This window comes from Lolium perenne, chromosome 4 (genome assembly GCF_019359855.2).
Source record: "Lolium perenne isolate Kyuss_39 chromosome 4, Kyuss_2.0, whole genome shotgun sequence".
Taxonomy (NCBI): Eukaryota; Viridiplantae; Streptophyta; class Magnoliopsida; order Poales; family Poaceae; genus Lolium; species Lolium perenne.
Window position 1 is genome coordinate 186,664,781 of NC_067247.2, and position 27,873 is coordinate 186,692,653.

General features: G+C 45.5%; 1 long non-coding RNA gene across 2 annotated transcripts in view; it reads left to right on the forward strand.

The window, feature by feature from the left end:
• Positions 1-2,746: 2,746 nt before the first annotated feature.
• LOC139830574 (uncharacterized) overlaps positions 2,747-27,873 on the forward strand; it is a 39,901-nt gene continuing 14,774 nt past the window's right edge. The window contains exons 1-2 of one of the 2 annotated variants that reach the window (XR_011743143.1): positions 2,747-3,201; positions 4,952-5,069. This is a non-coding gene — a long non-coding RNA (uncharacterized lncRNA). The remainder of the gene's footprint in view (positions 3,202-4,951; positions 5,070-27,873) is intronic. The other variant, XR_011743144.1, reaches the window with a different exon arrangement.

A 27,873-nucleotide genomic window follows, 5' to 3' on the forward strand; every position in this document is an offset into this window, starting at 1 on the left:
AGGCCTTGATGAGGCGCCAGTGAAGGAGGTAGTACTTTCATATGTGAAGAATGGGCCTCTCGTCGAGCCTGCGCAGGAAGAGGATCTACCTCCACAAATGAAAGGTCTGCTGAACTGGTACAAGGGTTACATAAAACATAAAAACGCCAAAGATTATATTTTTGCGGAAGTTGGATATGAGCATCACTTCAAACGTTACTCTGTACAAATTCATCTGAGTGAATTGTTCCAGCTTTTCAATCTGCGCGAGCTCGACAAATCTATCATCAGTTGCTACGTTCTGTAAGTGATTTATTTCTACACCATCTAGTTCATATTGCCTGCACTATATATATATGTCCTAACTATATTGTTGTGTCCGCTATTATACATGCAGATTGAAGATTAAGGAATGCAGAGTAAGGAACATCTATGATGTTGGGTTCATTGACCCACACATCGTTAATGGATATACGTTACAGCATCACCCCGCCGACGTGGAGGAAGACCTGTGGCGGTTTCTTGAAAAGCAGGAACTCAAAAGTGATATTCTATTTCCTTACCATTTTGGGTGAGTGTTTATGTCTTGAGCACATTCTCTTTTGTTTACTCCATGCATGGTATGTGGCCGGCTAATCGATGAGTTATGCATGACGTACTGTGCATGTATCGTGTCCGCAGGTTCCACTGGATTCTGCTAGTAATTAAAGTTGACAAATCAGAATGTCTCATCCACGACTCTCTGAATATGGATAAGGCGGAGTGGGCCGACATGAGACAAATGATTCAAAAGTAATTGTTTTCATTCATTTGCGCTCTATATCGATCGGCCTATTTCGTTCATTTTCCTAATTAAGCTTCAAGTAATTAACTAATAACTCTCTTGTTCATTTAATTTTCTTTGCCTCGTAGGGTTTGGAGACGGTTCTCAGATACAAAGGTCGGTCAATTCAAAAAAGAGCTAAATTTCATGCGGTCAAAGGCTAAGAATGGTAGCGATATTCAGCCACCGGGAACCAATCTGTGTGGATACTATGTCTGTGAGATGATCCGGAGATACACCTCTGAGCGCGTTCCGAGTGATCTCAATGCTCAGAGGAATAACCTCCGGATGATGCTTAATCCAGAAGCTCGCTTCCGACCACTTCAAGAGGAACTAGCTGGATGGTTCAGGAGGGAAGTCCTCGATCCTAAAGGAGAACACCATTACGAGGACGTAGAACTATACATGCATTAAATTATGTATGGAAACTTGTTCAAACTTGTATATGGTCATCCGATGATATTGAATATATATTGTATATTCCTCTTGAATTCTTTTTGGTTCTAATTTCAAATTTGTTTGAAATTGTACATTCATATGCATGTATGTAGTACCGTAGAATATGTGAAACTCCTTCAAAATTACAATAAAGCACAAAAGAAATAAAACAATACAAATTAAACAGAAAACAGGTTTAGGGGGGGCAGGTTTAGGGGGGGCCTAAAACCCTAAACCTGCGGCGGCCTTTAGTCGCGGTTGGCCAGAAGAACCGCGACTAAAGGTCCTCCACCCCGACGGTCGCCTGGCGCCCACGTGGACGGGCCTTTAGTCGCGGTTCGTAAGCAACCGCGACTAAAGGGGGGGGGGGGGGGGGCCTTTAGTCGCGCTCATTTGGTCGCGGTTGCGCAACCGCGACTAATGGCAGTTGCGAACCGCGACCAAAGGCCCTTTTTCCACCAGTAGGTGTTCCATATCTAGTCTACCCAACTTGCTTGAAAAAAAAAGGCTTAGATGTTGTTATTGTTGTTGTTGTATTAGAGTTGTGGTAATGTGTACTTTGATATCATATGTATTTAATATTACGTATATCAACACTTTTTCTTGTAAATTTAGTCAAACTTTGCAAATTTTGATTTTAACTAAACCTGAAACGCCAAATAAATAAAATCAGAGTACCATAATACCATCGTTTGCACATCCTGTACCGGTTTGCACAGTACAATGTCGGATGAGCATAGGAATACTGTTTTACATTTTTTCAGTGGTATTCGTCGATTTAATTTACCACCCCTACTACATTCAGAAGTATTTGGATTTTAGCATCATTGATTTTTCTGCCCAGATATATCTATGTTCATATTGCTGATGCCTCGTCCTCGGAAGAGCTAGTACTAAATGGTTTCCTAGGGTTCCAATCAGACATGGATGCCTGCTCCGTTGGAGCAATTATAACTCTAAGGTCACGTGAATGCTTCGGGTAGTTGGCTCGACTAGAGTCTGTATTTGGATCGCCGATTACACAGAATAATACAAGCTGAGATATGACGTGGGGGAAAGAAACGGATGGCTTGATGGGCTTGGGATAAGCGGAGCAACCCAGCTCGGGCATGCTTCGGAGTTTTCGTGAGCAAACCCTCATGCATGTTTCCGTCCATTGGTCCGGCGGTGCAGTCTGCGGATCGTCGAGACGACAACCGTACACACTACCTCACATGTCGGTATTGCCGGCACTTTTCTTGCCGGCAATTTACAAATATGTCGCTGATACTAGTGATTAGGAGCATTTTTTGATCAGTGCCTCAAATTATCACCTAATTATCGGCATTTTTTTTGGAAGTGCTATGGATGTATGATTATTATCGGCAGTTTACCAAAGTGCCAGAACCTTTTTTGCGGCAGTTTTCTAAAAACACTGTTAATGTTGTTGTATACTGGCATTTGGTAAAAAGTGCCAGAAAGCCCCCCTCCCCGCCCCAAATTGAAGGGTCTAAATGCAGAATTTGAATAGATTTCCCCGATCCGAACCAACCCTCTCATTCTCCACTCCTCGGTCCCCGATACGCCGCCATCTCTCGCCGCCGGTGCCGTCCAACGCCGGCCGCATCCGCCCTCCTCCCCATCCCGCGGGTGGGGACCCGTGCTGCACCCCGCCGTGGTCGCCCTCGAGGACTGCATCATCGCCAGGGACCACGACATCCAGCGCCTCCTCGTCGACAACCAGCATTTTCCCATCGAGAATCGCCGACCAGACCGCGTGCATGAAGGTCGAGGTGCACACCGTCGCCGGCGAGCGTGGAGGTCGAGCAGATCCTCGCCGACGTGCGGGTGCTGGCTGGCGCGCGCACCACATCGTCACCGAGCCTCGCTGGTGGAGGCGCACGGTGTTGTCCACATGGATCCGCGAATCAGCCCACGAGCACCGTCCGTTTCCATCGACGATGAAGGGCATGCATCATCTGGTGAGTCCACTCTCCTATTTTTTTCGCGAATGTGTTTGGAATTTGATGTTCGGTTGCATGCATGGATTAGTCTTCAGATCTAGCCCCTATCGTGCACTTCATTTTGATCCATTCAACTCTGATTTCGGGATAATTGTTGCCCACGATGTGTTTGTTAAAATTCCTATACCCACCATTGATATGTATTTATGTTCAAATGGTGTGATCTCATTGTCGAATTTGTAGTTGCCATGAATATGATTTTGATATGAGGCACAATCTCATCTCATACCTAGTAATAAGAAGAGAATGGACTGCAACAGCCAATAATTTGGAGGTGCTTCACCAAGCTTATGAAAAGAACAAAACAGTATAAGATAAATACAATCTGCTGCTGCTACTAACACGAGGTACACAACCTTCCACAGAACCATTACAAATCCAGCATGGAACATCTCAGAATTAGAGAGGGAAAGGACTTCACAGCATCGTTTCTATCACCAGAACCTGATTGGTTTGCTGAAAAGACAGATATGTGAAAAAAACGGTGTGAAAAATGAATTGTACTAAGTTCAAACTTAGGGGTCAAGCACCTAACCTGCAGGGTACCCACGCACCTAAAACATCCAACCAGTGGGGGTAGCTGGTAGTTGTCAAAACAAGCAGTACACCAACCTAACAACAACACATCGAACTTTAAGTTGCACATCATTTAATCCTAAAATATTAAAATACACACAGTTTGAACCATGGATCAGCAGACCGGTGAACCAATATACACTTAACATTCACAAGCATAATATTGCAATTATCATGCATGAGTAACCAATAAATTTATCGTTGGGCATCACACAACAGTAAGTTAACTCAATATGCGTGCCACACTTCCTATAAAGTCTGGTTCAGCTAGAAGGAAAAGAATTGTGGATATCCTTATGGGTGAGAAACACTTTTTAATCTGGTTTTGCCTCTCTTAAATGCTTGTTGAGTTACACATTGGATATTATGATCATAACAAGTGGTACTTTTGGAGTTTTGGGTCACTTCCATTCTATTTATGTTAGGAATAATAAAATGAAAATCAACAAAACAAGGAAATGAAGATCCAGCCAATACCTTAATTAACCATCTCATAGGTTCTCTCTGCAATAGGAATAGTAGAATCACCTGGAATAAAAATGCTTAAAAATCACTCCATCATGCGCTTATAGTTAGTTATAAATACAAGTTGAGCTTCGTGTCATAAAGAGTTCTGACCTCCAAATGAAAACGAATCCAAGGGTGAAATAATGGACTTGGATCCTTTGGGTGAAATAAATACTTGTATTCCCATATCCTAGTCTGTTATAGCTGAGTGATTTTCCATCTTATATTAAGTTATTTGGCAGCATGTTGAAAGTTTCTTCTGTTGGACCAGAGGCAGAAGAAACTTGTTTTCTGAGTAAAGTCCCTGGAATATGACTTGAGTTATTAATTGGATCTCCCGAACTCTTAATGATTACAAAGTGCAACTAAGGTGGCTTGTGTTATTGTTGCCTTTCTATTTATTGCTTGTGTTATTGTTGCCTTTCTATTTATTGCTTGTGTTATTGTTGCCTTGCTTGAGCTTCTGAATTTGCTTCTTGAACTTTGCTAAACAAGAATAAATTTTCGTTTCTGAATCACCTCTCTTTATGAATTTGAGATGATTGACTTGTGTGTGTTCTGTCCACCAAAATGTCACCACTATTCCAGTCCAAAATGTTGTCTAAAATGTTCTAAAATGCTCCAGCAGCTCCTCGCCGACGTGCGGGTGCTGGCTGCGCGTCCTCAGTGAGCAGCTAGGGCGTACTCAGTCCGAGTCGGCCAAAGTCGAGAACATCGGTATCCAGGGATATCGAGAAGGGCAGGTAACCCGTCTGTTTAATTCCTTAGAATCAAAGGACAGGCTCCGTGACTACTCTTGTTCAAATTGAGATCAAAACCCTACTACCAGTTCATGTCATGATTCAGTTTTAGCGCTGAGATTCTATTTTTGGAAAATTTGTGTGGATGTTTTGAATGCACTTGAAGTATTAAGTCACATGGTTAGCATAGTTAGGATTTTTCTTTATTCCACAGAGCCTGCTAGAGAAACTTTCTGGGGCATTCATGCACATACAAAGCAGGTCTTGTGGTGTTGACTCTTGAGCTGCTAGAGCCGCTCTGTCCATGGAAGTGTTTAGATTGTTGGCATGTCAAGCATTAGAGTTATAGCTTCAATGAAGCCTTGTCTTTGACCGTAAAATCAATGATGTCTTACAATTAAGCTATTTTTCTAGTACCTTCCATGTTGCATGAGTAGAATTATGAAAGCACATGTCTTAAGAAAAATCCACTTTTTATGTGCTTAACAATTTTGGGTAGCAAAGATAGAGTTACTTTGGGGGACTGATATAGACTCACTAGTAGAAAACCTCTCATCCATCTAAGCCTTTAGTACCGGTTCCCTTACGAACCGGTACGAAAGGCTTTATTAATACCGGTTCCAGCGGGTGGGACATCTATACCGGTTCGTAACGGACCTTTAATACCGGTTCGTGTTACGAACCGGTATGAAAGGTTTTCTGCCCAAATTCCAGGCTGAGGTGGAACCGGTACTAAAGGGTACCCAGCTATATCAAATCGCCCAAACCCTTCCCGAGCCCCTGGCTCTCATTTTTCTCTTCTTCCTCACACTCTAAATTTTTCTCCACCTCTCACACTCCAACAAATCTCTATTTTTTCTCCACCATTCTAACAAGATTAACGGCATACATCTATCGAAGGGTTAGCAATATCATCCTTCCTTCCGGCGTTCCTAATTTAGCTCATTTCTTTGGTAGTTTTAACTCGTACTATTTTTCTAGTGCAAGCAAGGTGTTCGATGAAATGCCTAAGTTAGTGATTTATTTTTTTATATGCAATTTGAGCTGAAATTATGGTATGTTTTGTAGGTTTTAATTAGTATCATCCCCGTCCTTACCGCCGTCGATCGCCAGCGTCGGCCCCTAGCCGGCACGGTACCACCTCGGTGAGCCCCTCTTCTTTTTTATAAAAACAATTAGTTTTATGTGATGAACTTGAATATTAATTAAGTTGGTCACTCATATATCCACGATGTTGTGTATTTAATGATTTTTGATATACATATAAAATGCAAATGAGTCGACAATGGATGTACGGTGACCGGTGCCATCCCGAGTTCATTAATGGCATGCATTATTTTCTCAACGTGGCTGAGGCAAACAGGCGGTCGAATGGTTTCATGTATTGTCCATGTAGTTCCTGTAAGAATATGAAGGATTACTCTACCTCGAAGACCCTTCACGTCTATAATTGTTGGACCAAGCACGGAGAAAGAGGGGTTATATTGGAAGACAACAAAGAAGAAGAGGATAGTGACAACTATCCCTTATTCGCTGAAGACGGTGATAGTAGAATGGGGGAAGATGAAGCTGAAGAAGAGCCCATTTTCGATGAGCCGATTTTTGATGACCCAGATGACGATTTGGGTCGGGCCATTCTTGATGCGAAGATGAACTGCGGAAATGAAAAGGAGAGGTTGAAGTTGGAGAAAATGTTAGAGGATCACAACAAACTGTTGTACCCAAATTGCGAAAATGGTCAGAAAAAGCTGGGTACCACGCTGGAATTGCTGCAGTGGAAGGCAGAGAATGGTACTTCTGACAAGGGATTTGAAAAGTTGCTGAAAATAATAAAGAAGATGCTTCCAGGGGAGAACGTGTTGCCCTCTAGCACGTACGAAGCAAAGAAGGTTGTCTGCCCTCTAGGATTAGAGGTGCAGAAGATACATGCATGCATCAATGACTGCATCCTCTACCGCGGGGAGTACGAGAATTTGAATGCATGCCCGGTATGTAGTGCACTGAGGTATAAGATCAGGCGAGATGACCCTGGCGATGTTGAGGGTGAGTCCACCCCCAGGAAGAGGGTTCCTGCGAAGGTGATGTGGTATGCTCCTATAATACCACGGTTGAAACGTTTGTTCCAGAACAAAGAGCATGCCAAGTTGTTGCGATGGCACAAAGAGGACCGTAAGAAAGATGTGATGCTGAGACACCCCGCTGACGGGTCGCAGTGGAGAAAAATCGACAGAGAGTTCAAGTCATTTTCAGATGACGCAAGGAACTTAAGATTTGGTCTAAGTACAGATGGCTTTAATCCTTTCGGGGAGCAGAGCTCCAGTCATAGCACCTGGCCAGTGACTCTATGTATCTATAACCTTCCTCCTTGGTTGTGCATGAAGCGGAAGTTCATTATGATGCCAGTGCTCATTCAGGGCCCGAAGCAACCCGGCAACGACATTCATGTGTACCTGAGGCCATTGGTTGAAGAACTTTTAGAGTTGTGGTGTGATGAAGGTGTACCTGTGTGGGATGAGCACGAACAAAAGGAATTTAACCTACGAGCGTTGTTATTTGTAACCATCAATGATTGGCCTGCTCTTGGTAACATATAAGGGCAGTCAAACAAGGGATACAATGCATGCACACACTGTTTAGGTGAGACTGACAGTAATTATTTGGGAAACAAGAATGTGTACCTGGGGCATCGTCGATTTCTTCCAAAACAACATCACGTAAGAAAGAGAGGAAAGCATTTCGGAGGTGAGGCAGATAACCGAACGAAGCCTACCCGCCCTACTGGGAAGTTATATATGATATGGTCAAGGATTTAAAAGTGATCTTTGGAAAGGGTCTCGGCGGACAATCTGTTCCGCATGATGTTGACGGACACGTACCCATGTGGAAGAAGAAGTCGATATTTTGGGAGCTACCCTACTGGAAATTCTTAGAGGTTCACTCTGCAATCGATGTGATGCACGTGACGAAAAATCTTTGCGTGAACCTGCTAAACTTCTTGGGCGTGTATGGGAAGACAAAAGATACACCGGATGCACGGCAGGACCAGCAAAGTATCCACGAAGGAAACAACCTGAATCCAGAGAAGTATCAAGGTCCTGCCAGCTACGCTCTTACCAAAGAGGAGAAGGAGATCTTTTTTGAAGTCCTGAGTAGCATCAAGGTCCCGTCTGGCTTCTCGTCGAATATAAAGGGAATAATAAACATGTCGGAGAAAAAGTTTCAAAACCTAAAGTCTCATGACTGCCACGTGATTATGACACAATTACTTCCGGTTGCATTGAGGGGGCTTCTGCCGGAAAATGTTCGAGTACCCATTGTGAAGCTATGTGCGTTCCTCAATGCAATTTCTCAGAAGGTGATCAATCCACTTACTCTACAAAATTTATAGAAGGATGTGGTCCAATGTCTAGTCAGCTTCGAGTTGGTGTTCCCACCATCCTTCTTCAATATTATGACACATCTCCTAGTTCACCTGGTCGAAGAGATTGGCGTTCTCGGTCCTGTATTTCTACACAACATGTTCCCCTTTGAGAGATTCATGGGAGTCTTAAAGAAGTACGTTCATAACCGTGCTAGGCCAGAAGGAAGCATCTCCAAGGGCTATGGAACAGAGGAGGTCATTGAGTTTTGTGTTGACTTTATTCCTGACCTTAAGCCGATCGGTGTTCCTGAATCGCGCTATGAGGGGAGACTGCGTGGAAAAGGCACGCTAGGAAAGAAATCAGCAACGTGTATGGACGGACATTCTTTCACTCAAGCACACTACATAGTTCTACATAATTCCATCTTGGTGGCTCCGTACAAAGAGGAACACAAGGATATCTTACGCTCTAAATACCCGGAGCAACGTGAAGATTGGATTGATGGAGAACACATGAAGACTTTCGGCGGTTGGTTGCAAACACGTCTCATGAATGTCACCGATGACGAGCAGCTGTACTTGTTGGCCAAGCAACCATCTTCTACTATATCGACTTTTCAAGGGTACGAGATTAATGGGAACACATTTTACACTTTCGCCCAAGACAAAAAGAGCACCAACCAAAACAGTGGTGTCCGCTTTGATGCAGAAGATGGCAATGGGAACAAGGTCACATATTATGGGTACATAGAGGAGATATGGGAACTTGACTATGGACCTAATTTCAAGGTCCCTTTGTTCCGGTGCAAATGGTTCAACCTGAAAGACGGGGTACAGGTAGACCCGCAGTACGGAATGACTACAGTGGATTTCAAGAATCTAGGGTACGACACCGAACCATTCGTCCTAGCCAGTGAAGTGGCTCATGTTTTTTATGTGAAGAATATGTCTAGCAAACCGAAAAAAGGAAAAGAAAGGCAAGAGGACACATCATACGATGAGCCAAAGCGGCACATAGTTCTTTCAGGAAAAATAAACATCGTGGGAGTAGAGGACAAGACAGACATGTCAGAAGATTATAATAAGTTTGACGATATTCCACCCTTCAAGGTGAAAATTGACCCAAGCATCATCTTAAACAATGAAGATTGTCCATGGTTGCGTCGCAGTAAGAAGAAAGGGAAACGGACGAAGAAAACTCAGAAGACTAGCTAGCTACATATAGGGATCATAACTTGTGTATCTCAATATGGAAATCACTTTTGTGTAATGATGTTACTGTATGTAAGATATTAACAATGGAGATGGTTGGCTTGTTTTACTGCTTCCCATGGCGTATCGATGCTCCTTTTATAGGCACGGCGCCGCTTCTACTTTGTCTTCTTCTTCCTCCGACAGGGCGTCGTGCGCTACATACTTTATCTCATCGAGCAGGGCGTCCTTATCCTGCCGACAGCTTTAGTACCGGTTGCACCCACCAACCGGTACTAAAGGTTTGCCTCTGTCTTCCCGCCTATTTTCTTCCCGCGCTTTCCACCGGTTCCCGCCTCTGTCTTCCCGCCATTTTTTCACTATATATATGTAGGCTTGGCCACCATTTACATATCACATCTAGACTCATATCTGCAAACCTCATCATTCTCTCCCATGGCTTCCATCGTATCTCTAACCCCCCGGGAGGCGTAGGCGCTTTGCGCCTCGAACTACCCCTGCCCGCCGGGCTACCGCGTCCCGACCGGCTGGTTGCTAAGCGTCGGAGGCATACCGGTCCCTCCAGTCCCTCTAGGTGTGGCGCGCGAGATGGCCATCACGAACCACTACTACTTCGAGCTCACGCCAGAGCAGCGGAGGAATCCCAAGTGGCATCCCGACTACAGCCCGACTTGGGAAAGCTTCTTCATCAATCGGCGTGAGAGGGCGCTTTCCAGGCACGAGGAGGGCGGCCCGCCTCCTTCGAACTTCAACGAGGCCGGCCGTCGGCTGTGGTGGCGCGGCCGGACTCTCCAGGGCGTCATGGCCTATCGTGGCCCCCGCCTGCGCTACCCTCAATCCCAGCCCACGCGTGCTCTCCCGCCGAGGTTCGACTACCGCGACCCCGATGCCAGCGACGATGATGACGGCGACTACGACGACTACAGTGGTGAGTACTATAGGGCTAGGCACGAGTATGACTGAATGACTCCAACAGTCAAATCTGGCACTATATCTTAATTTTCAGTTTAGCTATGTACTTTTATTTTGAGTTCAATCGTAATAAAATTTTATTCCCGCCCTTTCTTTCCCGCATTTTTTCTCCCGTGCGGCGTCGTGGCGGGAAAGAAATAGAAAAGAAAACAAACGAAAAAAGAAAAAGAAATAGAAAACAAATAGAAAAGAAAAGAAATAGAAAATAAAAAGAAAAGAAAAGAAACACAAAAGAAAAGAAAAAAAACAGAAAAGAAAGAAGAAACAGAAAAGAAAAAATAAATAGAAAAGAAATATAAAAAAGGTTATAGAAAAGAAGTAAAAAAGAAAACAAACGGAAATGGAAAAAAGAAATAGAAAACAAATAGAAAAGAAAAGAAATAGAAAATGAAAAGAAAAGAAAAGAAACACAAAAGAAAAGAAACACAAAAGAAAAGAAAAAAGAAACAGAAAAGAAAGAAAAAAAGAGTAAAAGAAAAAAGAAACAGCAAAAGAAAAGAAAATAGTAAAAGAAAAAGAAAACAAAAAAAAAAACCCTTTGGTACCGGTTGGTACCACCAACCGGTACGAAAGGTCTTTCGTACCGGTTGGTAGTACCAACCGGTACCAAAGGGGTTCCCCTCTGTTTCACTTAGCCGCGCGGGCAAAATTTCCCCAAATCCTCCATTCGCACACACGCCGACGCGCAGAGACCGCCCGCGCCCACGCCGACGCCCACGCCGTCGCTCGCGCCCACGCCGTCGCCATCTTCGCCGCAGCCGACGCGCCGTCGCCGTCGCCCACGCCGTCGCCTTCGCGGTCGCCTGCCGCTCTCCCCTCCTCCGCGCGCTGGCAACCCGGCCAAGGTGAGCGCGCCCGCCCCTCTACCCCTCCTCCTCCGGCGCTGTCGCGTGGCTTAGCAACTAGCTGCGCCGCCGCCGCGCTCCACGCCACGCGCGCCGCTGCGAGACAAGGCTGGCAAGGAGGGCTCTACAGCGCCACAGACGGAGACGCCTACGCCGGCGCCAAGGCCAGCGCCGCCGCTTCGTCGCCACCGCGCGCGTAGAGTGTTCGACAGAATGTCTAAACCACCGCGCGCCTGCCTTTCTGCTACTGCGCCACGTCTTATTGCTGATGTGCCGTGTCGTGTTGCTGCTGCCATGCCGCGGTGGGCGGCAGGGCTCGGGTGCGCGTAGGTGGTGACGATTGTGGCGGGGTTGGGCAGGCTGGTCGAGCACCTGGTGCAGTTGAGGCAGGCGACGATGGCGTGGAGAGGGTGGTGGTGCCGCCGAGTAAGTGGCCATGCCGGTGAGTGCGTGGCGGTGCCGGCCAGGTCACGCCCGCATGGTGTTCGACCCAATGCGAAGGCGCGAAGGGGAGGCAGAGCAGCGCGAGATGGGGAGCCATGGGCGCGCGGCCAGATGACGGAAGACAGCGGCGCGGCTCACAGCGGCGCGGGGAAGAGGATGGCGACAGCGCGCCATCTCGCCCCGGTGCTCGTTCATGGTGGTGCAGGTGAGGTGGACGCAGTGGAAGGGGCCCGGATGCGCCGCGAGGACCCGGGACACCGCGGCGGTGACGGCGCGGGGAGAGGGGGCGCCGATGGTGTACGGGCCTTCCGCGCCGCAGTCCAAAAGCAGGTGGCTATCGACGAGGGTGAGGGGCGCCGACAGCCAGACGGGGCGCCAGCGGGAGGAGAGGGCAGCGGTGCGCACGGCGTCCTTGACGGGGATGCGGGAGATGATGTTGCAGAGGACATTGTCGGGCAAGCGGCTGATGTAGTCAACGCCTTGGTGCATCCAGAACGCTCGTTGATGGAGAGAAAAGTCCTAATAATGTGTTGTAGTATCAAGAGAAGAGACACAAAGAAGTAACTAAATCCATCAACCTTTTGTGCTCGAAAAAATAGAAACGAATCCATTGAGAGAAGAGCGAGAGGAGGAGGGGGAACACCGTGTCCGTGGCCGTGGCGGTCCGTAAGGATTTTTTTGCTTTCTTCATTTCAATTGTTATCCATCTAGCAATCTGTTAAATGATCATGACATGATGAATGAAATACAATTGCTTTCTTAATTTTGTAGTGACATTGAGGTATGGAGGACGGCACCTTCGTCCGAGATGAGGAGGGGGAAGAAGCGGTGCAGAAATTGATCTATGAGAGTGCCCGTGGTCCGAAACCCGACGATGGAGATGACAACGAGTTCCAAGACTTTCTGAATGATTTTGGCGAGGGACTTGAGTCTGAGCAAGTTAGAAAAGACAATGAAGTGTCCATCACAAACTCCGGCGAGGTGTATATCTATGTATCAATTAGTCTGTGTTCATCCCTAGATGCATTCATTTATTTGTATTGCACTTATTAACGAATAATTTTTTCTTTTAGCCTTCTGGATCATCGAGCAAGTTTGTTAGAACAAAACGAGTCCCGACGCGGGTGCTAAAGGGCGAGGGCAGGTTAACCCTCACGACATTCAAGGATAATGGTGAACCAGTGCATCCCAAGGAGTTTTGCCGCAAATTTACAAGTCAAGCCGGAGTTATTGTTAGGGACCATGTACCGATCAGCATTCAAGAGTGGCATAAGCCGAAGAACGCGGAGAGTCGTGCTAGTTATGTCAACGACACGATGAAATTTTTTCTTTGGGACACGCTACTGACAAAGTTCAGCCTACCGGAAGACATGACGGAAGGCCAGAAGAATAAAGTCAAGGAATGGACATGGAAGAAGATGGCCATACAATTCCAGAGCTGGAAGAAAAATTTATGGGACAAATATAAGAATGAAGATCCAGTATTCGATGATAATCTAGTGAAGATAAAAGATCACTGGGCCGCATTTAAGGAGTATAAGAAATCGTCTACTTTTGTGTCCCGATCGAAGAAAAATACCGAAAATGCTTCAAAGAAGAAACTTCCACATCATTTGGGGTCAGGTGGCTACAAGAGTGCCATTCCGAAGTGGACAGCGTTTGAGAATAAACTGATGAATGCAGAAATCACTCCACAGACATGGGACTGGCTGATACGTCTCCGACGTATCGATAATTTCTTATGTTCCATGCCACATTACTGATGATATCTACATGTTTTATGCACACTTTATGTCATATTTATGCGTTTTCCGGAACTAACCTATTGACGAGATGCCGAAAGGACAGTTGCTGTTTTCTGCTGTTTTTGGTTTCAGAAATCCTAGTAAGGAAATATTTTCAGAATCGGACGAAATCAACTCCGGAGATCTTATAATTCCAGGAAGCTTCCAGAGCACCGGAGAAAAGTCAGAGGGGAGCCAGGAGGGCCCCACCCCACAGGGCGGCGCGGCCCAGGGGGGCGTGCCCCCCTATCATGTGGGCACCCCGTGGCCCCTCCGACTCCGCCTCTCCGCCTATTTAATCGTCCCTGACCTAAAAACCTCGACCAGTTCGACGAAACCAGAGAAAACCATCCAGAGCCGCCGCCATCGCGAAACTCCAATTCGGGGGACAGAAGTCTCTGTTTCGGCACCCTGCCGGGACGGGGAATTGCCCCCGGAGTCATCTCCACCGCCGTCTCCACCGCCATCTTCACCGCCATCGCTGTCTCCATGATGAGGAGGGAGTAATTCACCCCCGAGGCTGAGGGCTCCGCTGTAGCTATGTGGTTAATCTCTCTCCCATGTACTTCAATACAATAATCTCATGAGCTGCCTTACATGATTGAGATTCATATGAGTTTTGTATCACTATTCATCTATGTGCTACTCTAGTGATGTTATTAAAGTAGTCTATTCCTCCTGCACGGTGTAATGTGGACAGTGTGTGCATCGTGTAGTACTTGGCGTATGCTATGATTGTGATCTCTTGTAGATTATGAAGTTAACTATTACTATGATGGTATTGATGTGATCTATTTGGTTATGTTGATCTATCTTGCACTCTAAGGTTATTTAAACTAGATGGTTCCCCGCACGTTGCAGCGGGAATTAGTAGCATGATATTTTGCGGTAATAAATAACAAACTTTACATAAGTTGACTATTTAAATATATTATTTTTTCCCTGTGAATAACAATGACTACATCGATGCCTAGTATTCACGTGGTTTCAAGATAATATTCACACCATAAAATATTATTGTGAAATTATGAGCACTATGCAATTACAAACTATCGAGGTTTTCCTACCATGTTTATTCTACAACATTTCCATTAGCAACCTATACTTGTTTGTCCAAACTTTTCTTTGCTAAAGTATAAAAGGGAAACAATATCTTTGATCAGCAACAATTACTATGTTTAGCATCATGTCATTTAGGATGGGGGCCATTTCGGCAATAGTGCCACCGACCAATGAAATATACTATTATATGTTGAAACTTTAATGCAGCTTAGAAGAAAATTTAATCATCTCCAAACAATATGGTTCACTGCATGATAGGGAAAAAAATGCTCGGTTAGAGACAAAAAATACTAATCATATGCACAAAAGAAAGTAGCAGCCTCATGAGTAAAGATAGACTGGTTCAACCTTTTAAGTGGAACACAACCCCTCCATGCATTCATATAAATAGTAGGCGAATGATGAAAAGAAAGGAGCTAATTAAAGGAGAGGGCAATACTTTACATTGGTAGAGCCACGTAGAGAGATTGTAGAATACAAAACATAGGAAACAAAGTTGTGTAAATAATTGAGTCTGCACTTTGCCTGGTGGATCCTTGATCACCACAAAATCAGAAATATACAGATACAGTAGAATAATAATCACATTCAGAAAACCATGCCTATACCTTCTCTTGCGGATCATCCAGCATGCACAAAAAGAAGAAGAAAGAAGGAACATATCCGATCGAAATGATGTAGTAACATTCAAGATCAACGGTTGGCAGGTAGTAAGTACCTCTACATTCTCTATTTTCCTAGCAAAAATTAGATGATGAATTGTCGATGACTTTGTTTTCTTGTCATCCTTTCTCATGAGTCACGAACTGTCTATATATAAATTTGAGCACATCCCAAGCTGTGACACTCAAGCAAAAAATAAAAATGAAGGCTATGTGTTCAACTGAGAAAAATAAATACATATGTAGAGGAAGAAAACAAAAAAATAATCAAAATTACTAAATAATGTGAAGCGTGAGCACATCCCAGACTGTCTTCAATCATGAAATAATATCTAAATGCAAGGCTATATGTGTGAAATCGCGCCAACCGTTCTTAGACTCTAAGCTGTGAGCTACATATTGCAATCTTTTCCCCTTTGATCCATGACGGACAGGTAAGATTATTAGCGATAAGAGGAATAAGCTTAACCTAGGCCTTGTGAGATTGATTCTTACCACTTTACATGTTCGTGTGGGATTGATTCGTCCATCTTAGCTCTTTAACCACAGTTTGCCTTACGGACATATTTTGTTCTCTGCCAGGATCTGTATGCTGCCACTATGTACCAGAACTATGCACCCTTAAAGAATTTTATCATATATAAAAGATACTGGAGTTGAACCTCCTATTTTGTGGTGTGGACCGTGAATTAGAATGGCAGACGCTGGTGAGATGTGATGATGAGTATGGAGCTGGGTGTGGAGGAAATAGGCAGCGCATGTTGATCATAGATATGAGTGCATCGGTTACAGGAGCTGAACTGGCATCGACGTTTTATGTCCACAACATGAATCGTTGCATTAAAATGTGAGTGCTTTGAAGAAGATGAAGGAGCAACAGCCGGATTTCTTAAAATAATTAGTGTTTGGGATTATTTTATGCTGAGGTGGCAGAATCAAAGACACATGTCAACATAGGATTGCTTAAAGATGCCTGATGAGGTGGATAGCTTGCATGTTGAGAGAAATATCTTTAGTGGGTTGCTCTAATTTAGATATTATAGATATGAACATTGAATATTGTGGAGCTTGTTAACTCCGGCATTGAGGGTTCGTGTAATCCTACACAATGGTGTTCATCATCCGACAAGAGGGTGTAGAGTAGTCCTATTATGTGATCATTGTTGAGAGTGTCCACTAGTGAAAGCAGGATCCCTGGGCCTTGCTTCCAAGCATCGAATCTCCGTTTGTTTACTGTTTTGTTGAATGTTTACTCGCTGCCATATTTCATTCAGATTGCTATTATCACTCATACTCATCCATATTACTTGTATCTCACTATCTCTTCGCCAAACTAGTGCACATATACATCTGACAAGTGTATTAGGTGTGTTGGGGACACAAGAGACTTCTTGCTTTGTGGTTGCAGGGTTGCTTGAGAGGGATATCTTTGACCTCTTCCTCCCTGAGATCGATAAACCTTGGGTGATCCACTTAAGGGAAACTTGCTGCTGTTCTACAAACCTCTGCTCTTGGAGGCCCAACACTGTCTACAAGAATAGAAGCTCCCGTAGACATCAAGCACTTTTCTGGCGCCGTTGCCGGGGAGGAAAGGTAAAAGGCACTCATACTCCGGTTCTAGGTAACAGTACTTTTCTGGCGCCATTGTATTTGTGCTCGAAGCTATTTCCTTTAGATCCTGCAATTGCATCTTTTTGTTTCTTGTTTTACACTAGTTAGGCATAATGGACAATAATGAGCTTCTTATTTTATTTCCTGAGTTAAGACATGAATTGTGTGATGCGAAAATTAAAGAACCTATGGAACCTCATTTGCATGCTGGTAGCAATGTTATTGGTATGAACGCAATCACTGCTAATGCTATGGATAAGTCTAAGCTTGGGGAAGCTAGTTTACATAAAAATAATCTTTTTTGCTCCTCAGCTTTGGAAGAAATATTTTGCTCTGATAATGCTTTATCTCCCATATGCAATAACTCTAATGATGCTTCTGATATTTTAAATCCACCTGCTGAAAGTATTCCGTATAAAATACCTATGAAAATTATTGAACGTGTTATGGATAATCGCTATGAAGGGGATGGAACTGTCCATCCTGGAGATCATTTACTGTTTTTGCATGGATTATGCGGGTTATTCAAGTGTGCAGGTATCTCTATGGATGAAGTGAAGAAGAAGCTATTCTCTGTTTCCCTTTCTGGTAAAGCAGCGCATTGGTATAAATTGTTGAAGAATAGTCATTCTCTTGGTTGGGAGGAAATTGCATCTCTCTTTTATTCTAAATTTTATCCTCCTCATGAAGTGCATATTGATAGGAATTATATCTATAACTTTTATCCTCGTGATGGAGAGAGTATTTCTCAAGCGTGGGGGAGATTGAAGTCACTAATGCTCAAATGTCCTATTCATGAGCTCCCCCGTAATGTTATTGTTAACAATTTTTATGCGAGGCTTTCAGGACAACACAAGTACTATCTGGATGCCTGTTCGGAGGGATCTTTCACAAGCAAGGAGGTTGAAGCTAAGTGGGATCTTCTTGATCGGATTGAGGAGAACGCTGAAGGATGGGAGAACAACAAAGGTGAAGAGTCAGGTATAAATTATGATTATGAATGCATTGAAGCTTTTATGGATACCGATAAATTTCGAAATATGAGTGCTACTTATGGTCTTGACTCTCAAGTTGCTGCAAATCTTTATAAAGCCTTTGCTTCTCATTTTGAATTGCCTAAAAAGAATTTTGATAAGTATCATGAACCTTTTAAAGAGGCTTGCATGAAGAATGAAATTGTTGTTAATGATTGCAATAAGCATGCTCAAACTCCTAAGAATGCTATTTCCTATAAGCATGTTAATTTTTGTGGAATGCATAGACCTTGTGGAATTAATCAAATCAAAGATGAATATTGTATCCATCATATTAATGAAAAAACTAGAAAGTGGTTTAGGGCTCTAGATGATCTTGGTAAAAAAGTTTGTGCCCTCTATCCTTTTATTTGTGAACTTTGCCATAGAGTGGGTCATTTTAATTTTCAATGCTCCTCCAATGATAATCTGAACCCCATGAGTACTACAAAGTTGTATTGTGATGATAAAATTACTCTTAATCAGCATGATGAACTTACTTTATTTTTGTGGTGTGAAGAGCTATCGAGAAAAATCTCTTTGTTACATATGAGTGATCTTGATATTAATGATGTCCTGCATGGGTGTTTTTCTTATTGCATTGATAATAGCCATACAAATACTTACATACAAAATATTTTAGAAGATGACACCTTGCCAAAATATGATAGGACCGCTGTGTGTTTTGAACTAATTAATGAAAAGGAGGAATCCTCCCAAGTTTCTTCTATTGTTTCTGAAAGTAAATCAGGTTATGCGGATAAGCCACCCTTCAAGCCTCTTCCTCCTAAAGAAGGGAACGAGGAGAAGGAAGAGAAGATGAAGAAGAAGAAGGGAACGAACAAGAAGAAGAAGAAGAAGAAGAAGGAGAATAAAAAGAAAGAGGTAACGGCATATCCCCGCATGAATGGGATAACGCTAGGTAACCGTAAGTATGTTGCTCCTAATGATTATTATGATAATGAATCTGAATACGATGATCTTCCTATGCTCTTTACATACATTAGTGATCATGATTTGAATGAGCACACTACTTTTGATATTGCAAATCTCTGGGAAACTAATTCTGAAAATGAGGATGATAATAATTGCCATAGTATCAGTGCTATCTATGCTTCCTCCCATAATGATATAGAAAGCTCTAAGCTTGGGGAAGAGGTGTTGGAAAATCCTTTTGCTACTGATCATTATGTGTTTGATACATCTCCTTCTAATAACAATGATGGTATGGTCACAGATAAACCGACTGTGAAAGATAACTATTCTATTTCTTATAATGACACTGTGCCTCCGACCTTTGATGATTATTATAAAGAATGCTATGATATAGGTTATAACTATCCTTATGAAACTTGTCATAGTCATGATTGGATTACCAAAAACAATTCCCTTAATATGCAACTTGTTTACCATGTTCAAATTCTTGATAATAATCTTGCTCCAATTACTATTAATGAGAAGAACTCTTCTTATGCCAAAATTAATGATACTTCTATGCATATGAACCATGATAAGAATGTTTTAAGTAATGGGTATATTGTGGATTTCATCAATGATGCTACTGAAAGTTATTATGAGAGAGGGAAATATGGTTATATGCATCTTAATAATATTAAGTTTCCCCTCTTTATGTTGAGAATCTTGAAGTTACTCGTGTTTTATCCTCTTATGCTTGTCACTTTGTTCTTCATGAATTCATTTGTGTATAAGATTCCTTTGCATAGGAAGTGGGTTAGACTTAAATGTGTTTTGAATTTTCCACTTGATGCTCTCTTTTTGCTTTTAATACTATTTCTTCCGAGTGCATCATTAAAACTGCTGAGCCCATCTTAATGGCTATAAAGAAAGAACTTCTTGGGAGATAACCCATGTCTTATTTTGCTACAGTACTTTGTTTTATATTTGTGTCTTGGAAGTTGTTACTACTGTATCAACCTCTCCTTATCTTAGTTTGGTGTTTTGTTGTGCCAAGTAAAGTCTTTGATAGCAAGGTTGATACTAGATTTGGATTACTGCGCAGAAACAGATTTCTTTGCTGTCACGAATCTGGGCAAAATTCTCTGTAGGTAACTCATAAAATTATGCCAATTTATGTGAGTGATCCTCAGATATGTACGCAACTTGCATTCAATTTGAGCATTTTCATTTGAGCAAGTCTGGTGCCTCAATAAAATTCGTCTTTACGGACTGTTCTGTTTTGACAGATTCTGCCTTTTATTTCGCATTGCCTCTTTTGCTATGTGGGATGGATTTCTTTATTCCATTAATGTTGGGGGGATAACCCCCGGTATGCCAAAGGCATGCCAAACCGGATGGTTTGAGCCATCGAGATACCGGTTTAATATTCTTACCGGAAAGTAAGGTAGGAGTTTGGGCTAAGTGAAGCTAAGCCGGCATCCCCAAGGGGGTATGCCGGAACCCGGTAAAGAAGATACCGGACTGAAGGGCCTGTCGGCAGGACTGGTCAAAGATTCTCTTCAGAGCAAGAAGACAAGGATGAGCTAAGCAAAGTGGCTTTAATCAGAGCCCTGGCGCCAAAGAGAGGGATGACGCTAAAAGAAGCCGGAGGACATCAGCAACCCTGATTAAAGAGGACCCCGGCGTCATCTATGATTAAAGTAGCTTTGTAAAGTAGTTTGTCTAGTCAAAGATGCCATTAGGGTTTCTTGCACTGTAAGCCACCCTCTCCCCTATATAAGGAGAGGGGGCAGCCCTCCTTACGGGCACGCACGGTAGTAGGAAGGCACGAAGCACAACCTTGTAACCATGTTGAGATCAATGAAGCTCGCGATCTAGTAAAGAGTTCTTCCTCTTGTCTCTCTTCTTGTATACCGGCCTTTGGTTGTGTTCTTGAGGAAAGCATCCGGAAGTTCTTCCCATCTAATCGCAAACCCTCCCCCGAATCCTCTAGCGTCCATTCGGCCCCAATCTAAGCCATCCTATGGCATCTGCTCGTTCACCACGACGACAGTTGGCGCCCACCGTGGGGCATGAAGTGGCGCTTGAAGGAGTTCACATTCGGGCGGGCGTCCTCGAGATCTCCGGCGAGCGTACGGTGTCCGCGCTCGTGCAGCGCATCTACGCCATGGACTTCATCAACGACAACGCGGGCTGCTTCGCCAGCGGCGGCGTCTTCCCCAAGAACGGCCGCATCATCGAGTTTGGCAGCCACCGCGTCTACCTCGGCACCGTCCCTGTGCACCAGCGCCTCTCGCCGGTGCTGGTGGCACCGGACCCGCCAAGATGGCTCTGTGCTGGCCGCGCCGCCGGCAGCGTCGAGGTAATGATGACCGGCGTGGTTGGTGCAGGAAAAGAGGCTGTGGGTGAAGGTGCTGGTCGTGCGGTTTCGACCCGTGCGGCCAAGCCACCGCTGGAGCGCGACGCAGGCGCAGCGGGAGCATCATCCGCGCCACCGGAGACACCGCTCCAAGCGGCAATGAACGTCCTCGCCACCCCCATCGCGCAGAACATCGATCCGGCAGCGGCTCAGGCGGAGCTGGAGGCGCAGCGCCAAAAGGTGCTCGAGAGCGGCAAGGACATCATTCGGGCGCAGCGCGAGCTGAACCTTACCCTACGTGAGTACAACGCTGCCCATGGCTTTGCTTCTGTTAGCGCGCATGCTGCTAGGATACCGGAAAACCGGCTAAAAGCTCGCAACCTAGATCAGGATTTGCGCAAAGAAATTCATGCCGGCAAAAGTACCTCTGCATCTGTTAGCATCGTGGAAAAACCTAAATACAGTAGCCCGGATAAAACTATAAAAGCTGCTAAAGCTGCAGTAGAGTTATGCGAATCGCTTTCCGGAGATGCTTTGGTAAAACAGCAAGAGCGTGTTAGAGAGCTGCTGGAAACTATTGAGCAGCAAAATGCTGAGCAGCTGGCTAAGCTAAACAAGGCCGCGGCCTCAAAGTCCGCGCGTTCAACAAAGAATGCCGGAAGCAAGTCCCATGGGCAGGCATCGTCCCCCCATCCGGACAGAAGAAGAGAAAAAGAAATGAACGCACAGCAGATGACTGTGTATGATCCGGTTCTTGCCGGAAAGCAACAAGCCGGGCAACATGATGCCGGTAGAAAAAGCCAAGGGGCAGAAAGAGGCTACGCCAGAGGAGGCTATGCTGGAAACAATCATGCCGGTAGATATGAGACCGGGCAAAATTATCGAGCTGCAAGGGCAGCGTACGATGAGGAGGAAATAGATCCCCCGAGGTACCGGCAGGCAAGGGCCGCGGTACCGGAATGTTATGACGAAGCTGATTCAGCAAGACCGGTAGCTTTCCGGAACCCTTTGGGAGAACGCTTGGGAGAGAGATACTTACCGGAACGGGATGCGAGGCACCGTCTGGATAGAGTGTACTTGTCAGAAATGATCGAGGAGGAAGGTCCTCCAGGCCCAAAATGCTTTGGCCCAAGGATCATGAAAGAAAAACCACCAGTGCGCAACTTTATGTTGCCCCGTGACACAAAAACATACGATGGCACTACGAAGCCGGAAGACTGGCTCGCGGATTACGTGACCGCGGTATACGTCGCAGGCGGTGGAGGAACCGTAGCAGGAGGAGGAAATCGGCGTTGGGCCGTGAGAATCATACCATCGTTTTTGGTTGGACCGGCAAGAATCTGGCTAAACAACTTGCCAGCGGGAAGCATAAATGGCTGGCTGGATTTTGAGGAGGCTTTTGTGAGCAATTTCAGCAGCACCTATCAAAGGCCAAACAGGCCGCAGCAACTCGCTCTGTGCGTACAGCGCCCGAATGAAACAGACCGGGATTATCTGGCCCGGTGGAACACTACAAGGAACTCCTGTGAAGGGGTAATCGAGGCACAGGCCATTGCTTGGTTTAGCAGTGGGTGCAGAAGAGGTTCACCATTGTGGCAAAAGCTGCAGCGAAACATGCCGACAACGTTGGCAGAGATGATACGTGTGGCGGATAGCTATGCGTTGGGAGACCCAACGCAGCCGGCAGTGCAACCTGAGCCGGAACAGCTGCGCCACGAACAACACCGGGATAACCGGAATAACAAAAGAAGAGAGGATTTTCCGGATCGAAGGTACGGTCCGCAGCAAGTTGCTGCTGTGCAGGAAAACTCTGAGGCCAGCGGCAGTCAGAGGCAAAGAACCGGATCGCAGCCATGGGCGGGTCCAAAGAAACAATGGGTAGAAAAGAAACCCTGGGTCCAGAAAAGAAACTGGCAAGAACCCGCAAAGTACACCATGGAAGCTGCCATGGACCAACCTTGCCGGTGGCACACGCCAAATCCGGCACACCCGTCAAACCACCTGACGAAGGACTGTACCTGGACCAAGTACTTGATGCAAAAGGGAACGGTAAAAGATGCACAACCACCACAAGACATGCCGTGGCAACAACAGCCACCGCCACCACCGCCACTTACCGGGGCAAACGCCTTACCGGTGCAGCCAAACCGGCAGCAGTACCAGCAGGTTAACCGGGTGGAGCAAGATAATGATCAACCACCTCCACCGGCACCTTTAGGCCGGAATGTTTACGAGGGTCCGGATATGTGCTGTGTTGTCTTTGTCACTGAGCCAACAGACAGGCAAAGTGTACACCGCCGCTCCATGGAGGTCAATGCCGTGATGCCGGCAGTCCCCAAGTACATGTTGTGGTCAAATCAGGAAATTACCTGGTCATTTAAGGATCACCCCAAGATCATGCCGAATCCGGGTGGATACGCTCTTGTTGTGGACCCAATCATGAAGGGGCCACAGACTCGAGTAAAGTTCAGCAAGGTGCTGATAGATAACGGCAGCAGCATAAACATCATGTACAAGCACACCATGCATACGCTGGGCATAACAGAAAACATGCTTCAGCCAACGCGTACAACGTTCCACGGGATCGTTCCGGGCTTGTCCTGTGCCCCGATAGGTAAAGTTCGGGTGGACGTAGCATTCGGAGGACGTGATAATTGCCGGGTTGAAAATGTTGAGTTTGAGGTGGTGGATCTAGATAGTCCTTACCATGCATTGTTGGGAAGACCAGCACTGGCAGCTTTCATGGCTACCACTCATACGGCTTACCTCAAAATGAAGATGCCGGCACCTCGTGGACCCTTGACTGTGGTGGGAAACTATAAAGTCTCACTGGAAACTGCGTCTGCCGGATCAAACCTAGCGGAATCGCTGGTGATCGCGGAGGAAAAGAAAAGGATGCAAACGGCGGTTGCGCTGGCTCAGTCCTCACAGTTGAGCTTAGCGGCAATGAGTGGAAACTTGGGCTCACCGGCATTCAAGCCAACAAATGAAACAAAGGACATTGTGCTGGATCCGGCTTACCCAGAGCGCACCGTTCGCATCGGTGCCGGACTTGATCAAGCATAGGAAAGCGCGCTCGTCAGCTTCCTCCGTGAGAATCGGAATATCTTTGCCTGGTCAACTGATGACTTGGTAGGTGTTCCGAGGGAGCTGGCTGAGCACTCTTTAAACGTCCGGAAAGATGCCAGGCCGGTGCGGCAACCCTTACGCCGGTTCGCTGAAGATAGAAGGAAAATCATAGGAGAGGAGGTGACAAAACTGCTCGTTGCCGGATTCATTGTGGAGGTCACGCACACAGAGTGGCTGGCCAATCCGGTAATGGTTGAAAAGAAAAAAGATGAGAACCTGGAGGCAAAAGCTCCGAAGGTGTGGCGCATGTGCATCGACTACACCAACCTAAACAAGGCCTGCCCAAGAGACCCTTTTCCTTTACCACGGATCGATCAAGTGATTGATTCAACTGCTCGGTGTGAGTTGCTGTCCTTCCTGGATGCGTATTCCGGTTTCCACCAAATTCCCTTGAAGAAGGAAGATCAAATAAAAACTGCGTTCATTACCCCGCACGGGGCTTATTGCTATGTCACTATGCCCTTTGGTTTGCGCAACGCTGGTGCAACGTACCAGCGCTGCATGCAAAAATGCTTGTTTGATCAGATCGGAAAGAATGTGCAAGTCTATGTAGACGACATTGTGATAAAAACTAAGGTAAAGAACACCTTAATCGATGACATCCGGCAAACATTCGATAACCTAAGACGGTTCCGGATGAAACTTAATCCGGCAAAATGCACCTTTGGTGTCCCCGCCGGCAAGTTGCTCGGTTTCCTGGTGTCAAGCCGGGGCATAGAAGTCAATCCGGTAAAAATCCGGGCAATAGAAAGAATGGCTGTCCCTCGAGAGTTAAAAGATGTGCAAAAGTTTACCGGAAGCTTGGCATCGCTAAGCCGGTTCGTAAGCAGGTTGGGAGAAAAAGCTCTGCCACTCTATGCTCTGATGAAAAAATCCGACAAGTTCGTCTGGACCCCTCAGGCAGACGCAGCGTTTAAAGAACTGAAAACAATGCTAGCCACAGCACCTATACTGGCTTCACCTCTAGAAAGAGAGCCTATGCTATTATACATAGCGGCAACAAACCGAGTTGTAAGTGTAGTGGTTGTGGTTGAAAGAGAAGAGGAAGGAAAAGCCGTCCAGAGGCCGGTATACTACCTGAGCGAGGTGCTCTCCCTCTCAAAACAAAACTACCCTCATTTCCAAAAGATGACTTATGGCGTGTACATGGCCGCCACAAAACTCAAGCACTACTTTGAAGAGCATCCTATGAAGGTGGTGAGTGAAGCACCAATCTCCGATATCATGTGTAACAAAGACGCCAGCGGCAGGATTGCAAAGTGGGCAATCCAGATATCACCATACGTGCCGGTATATGAAAGAAGAGATGCCATAAAATCACAGGCTTTGGCTGACTTCCTCGTCGATTGGGCGGAGATGCAATACAAGCCGCCAGATCAGAGGATAGAGTACTGGAAAATGCACTTTGATGGATCCAAGCTCAAAGAGGGTCTAGGTGCCGGTGTGGTGCTCACCTCACCAAAAGGAGATCACCTCCGGTATGTTTTGCAAGTACATTTCAGGGCATCAAATAATGTCGCTGAATACGAAGCTTTGATCCATGGGCTTAAGGTCGCAAAAGAAATCGGTGCACACCGGATCATTTGCTATGGAGATTCAGATCTGGTGGTACAGCAGTGTTCCGGGGATTGGGATGCGAAAGATGCCAACATGGCCTCGTACCGGTTTCACGTGCAAAAGATTGCCGGATTCTTCGAAGGGTGTGAGTTTCACCATGTGCCGCGCGCAGAAAATGAAGCCGCGGATGCTTTGTCCAAGCTGGGCTCATCCAGGCAAGAAATTCCTCCCGGAATAGCTTTAGCTCACTTAAGAGCACCATCGATCAAACCAAGCCCGGAATCGGAATCAATTTTTGTACCGGAATCGCATGTAGTACCCATGGATATTGATGAAGGAAACCCGGGGACTCCACCGGTAAACTCGGGGACTGCTCCGGCAAGCTCGGGGACTGCTGTACCCATACCGGAAGAAATGATGCTGGTAGATAGCATGGAGATAGATGCACCGGTGTTTTTGGTTCGAGAGACACCGTCGTGGGTTAAACCTATTAAGGAATTCCTGATCAACGGCACCTTGCCGGATGACGAAAATGAGTCAAGGAGAATACAAAGAAGGTCCAAAGCATATACATTCATCAATGGTGAGGTATACAAGAGAAGCGTTACCGGTGTCCTTCAAAGATGTGTGGAACCGGAAGAAGGGAAAGAAATGCTTGAGGAAATTCACCAAGGAGAATGTGGGCACCATGCTTCATCAAGGGCGCTGGTAGCAAAAGTATTCCGGCATGGGTTTTATTGGCCCACTGCTTTGGAGAACGCTGAGGATTTGGTAAGAAAATGCAACGGGTGCCAGAGGTACGCCAAGCAAAATCATACCCCAGCGTCCGGTTTAAAGACAATACCGTTAACATGGCCGTTCGCCGTTTGGTGCCTCGATATGGTTGGCCCATTCAAAACTGCAAGGAGCAGCATGACTCACATCTTGGTTATGGTGGATAAATTCACCAAGTGGCTAGAACTGAAACCTATCGCAAAATGTGATGGGCACACAGCGGTGAAATTCTTAAAAGATGTCATTTTGCGGTATGGATACCCGCACAGCATCATCACTGACAATGGAACCAACTTTGCTCAAGGTGAGTTCAAAAGGTTTTGTGAGGACAACAACATCCGGTTGGATTTGTGCTCAGTGGCACACCCACAAGGCAATGGCCAAGTGGAAAGAATGAATGCTTTGGTACTCTCCGGTATCAAACCTAGACTCATTGATGCAGTGGAAAAGTCACCGGGATGTTGGCTCGATGAGCTACCGTCAGTACTGTGGAGTATAAGAACAACTCCAAACCGGTCTACCGGATACACTCCGTTCTTCATGGTTTATGGAGCAGAAGCGGTCATACCGACTGACATCATTCATGATTCACCAAGGGTACAGCTCTATACTGAGCAAGAGGTCAAAGAGGCCAGAGAAAATGATGTGGACTTGCTAGAAGAAGCAAGAGTGCTGGCTTTGGCAAGAACAGCCATTTACCAGCAAAACCTCAGACGCTATCATAACCGGAAGGTTAACCCGAGAGTTTTCTGGGAAGGAGATCTTGTGCTTCGCCTAGTGCAGCGCACTGAAGGCCGGCATAAGCTTTTGCCACCATGGGAAGGTCCCTTCATTGTAAGCAAGGTGCTTCACAATGATGCATATTACCTGATCGATGCACAGGAGTGGAAAAAAGGAAAGGCGGACAGGTCCGGAGAGGAGAGCAAGCGTCCATGGAACGTAGCTCTGTTGCGTCCTTTCTACTCTTGAAGTTGTGGTGTAAGAAGTTCCTTTTTGTACCTTACATGCTATGAATAAAAGATGCCGGAACCTTGAATGAATCTCGGGGACTACCCCAATAAGGTTGCATGTAACTTGTTTATTTTTTCAGTTTACCGGTTGCTT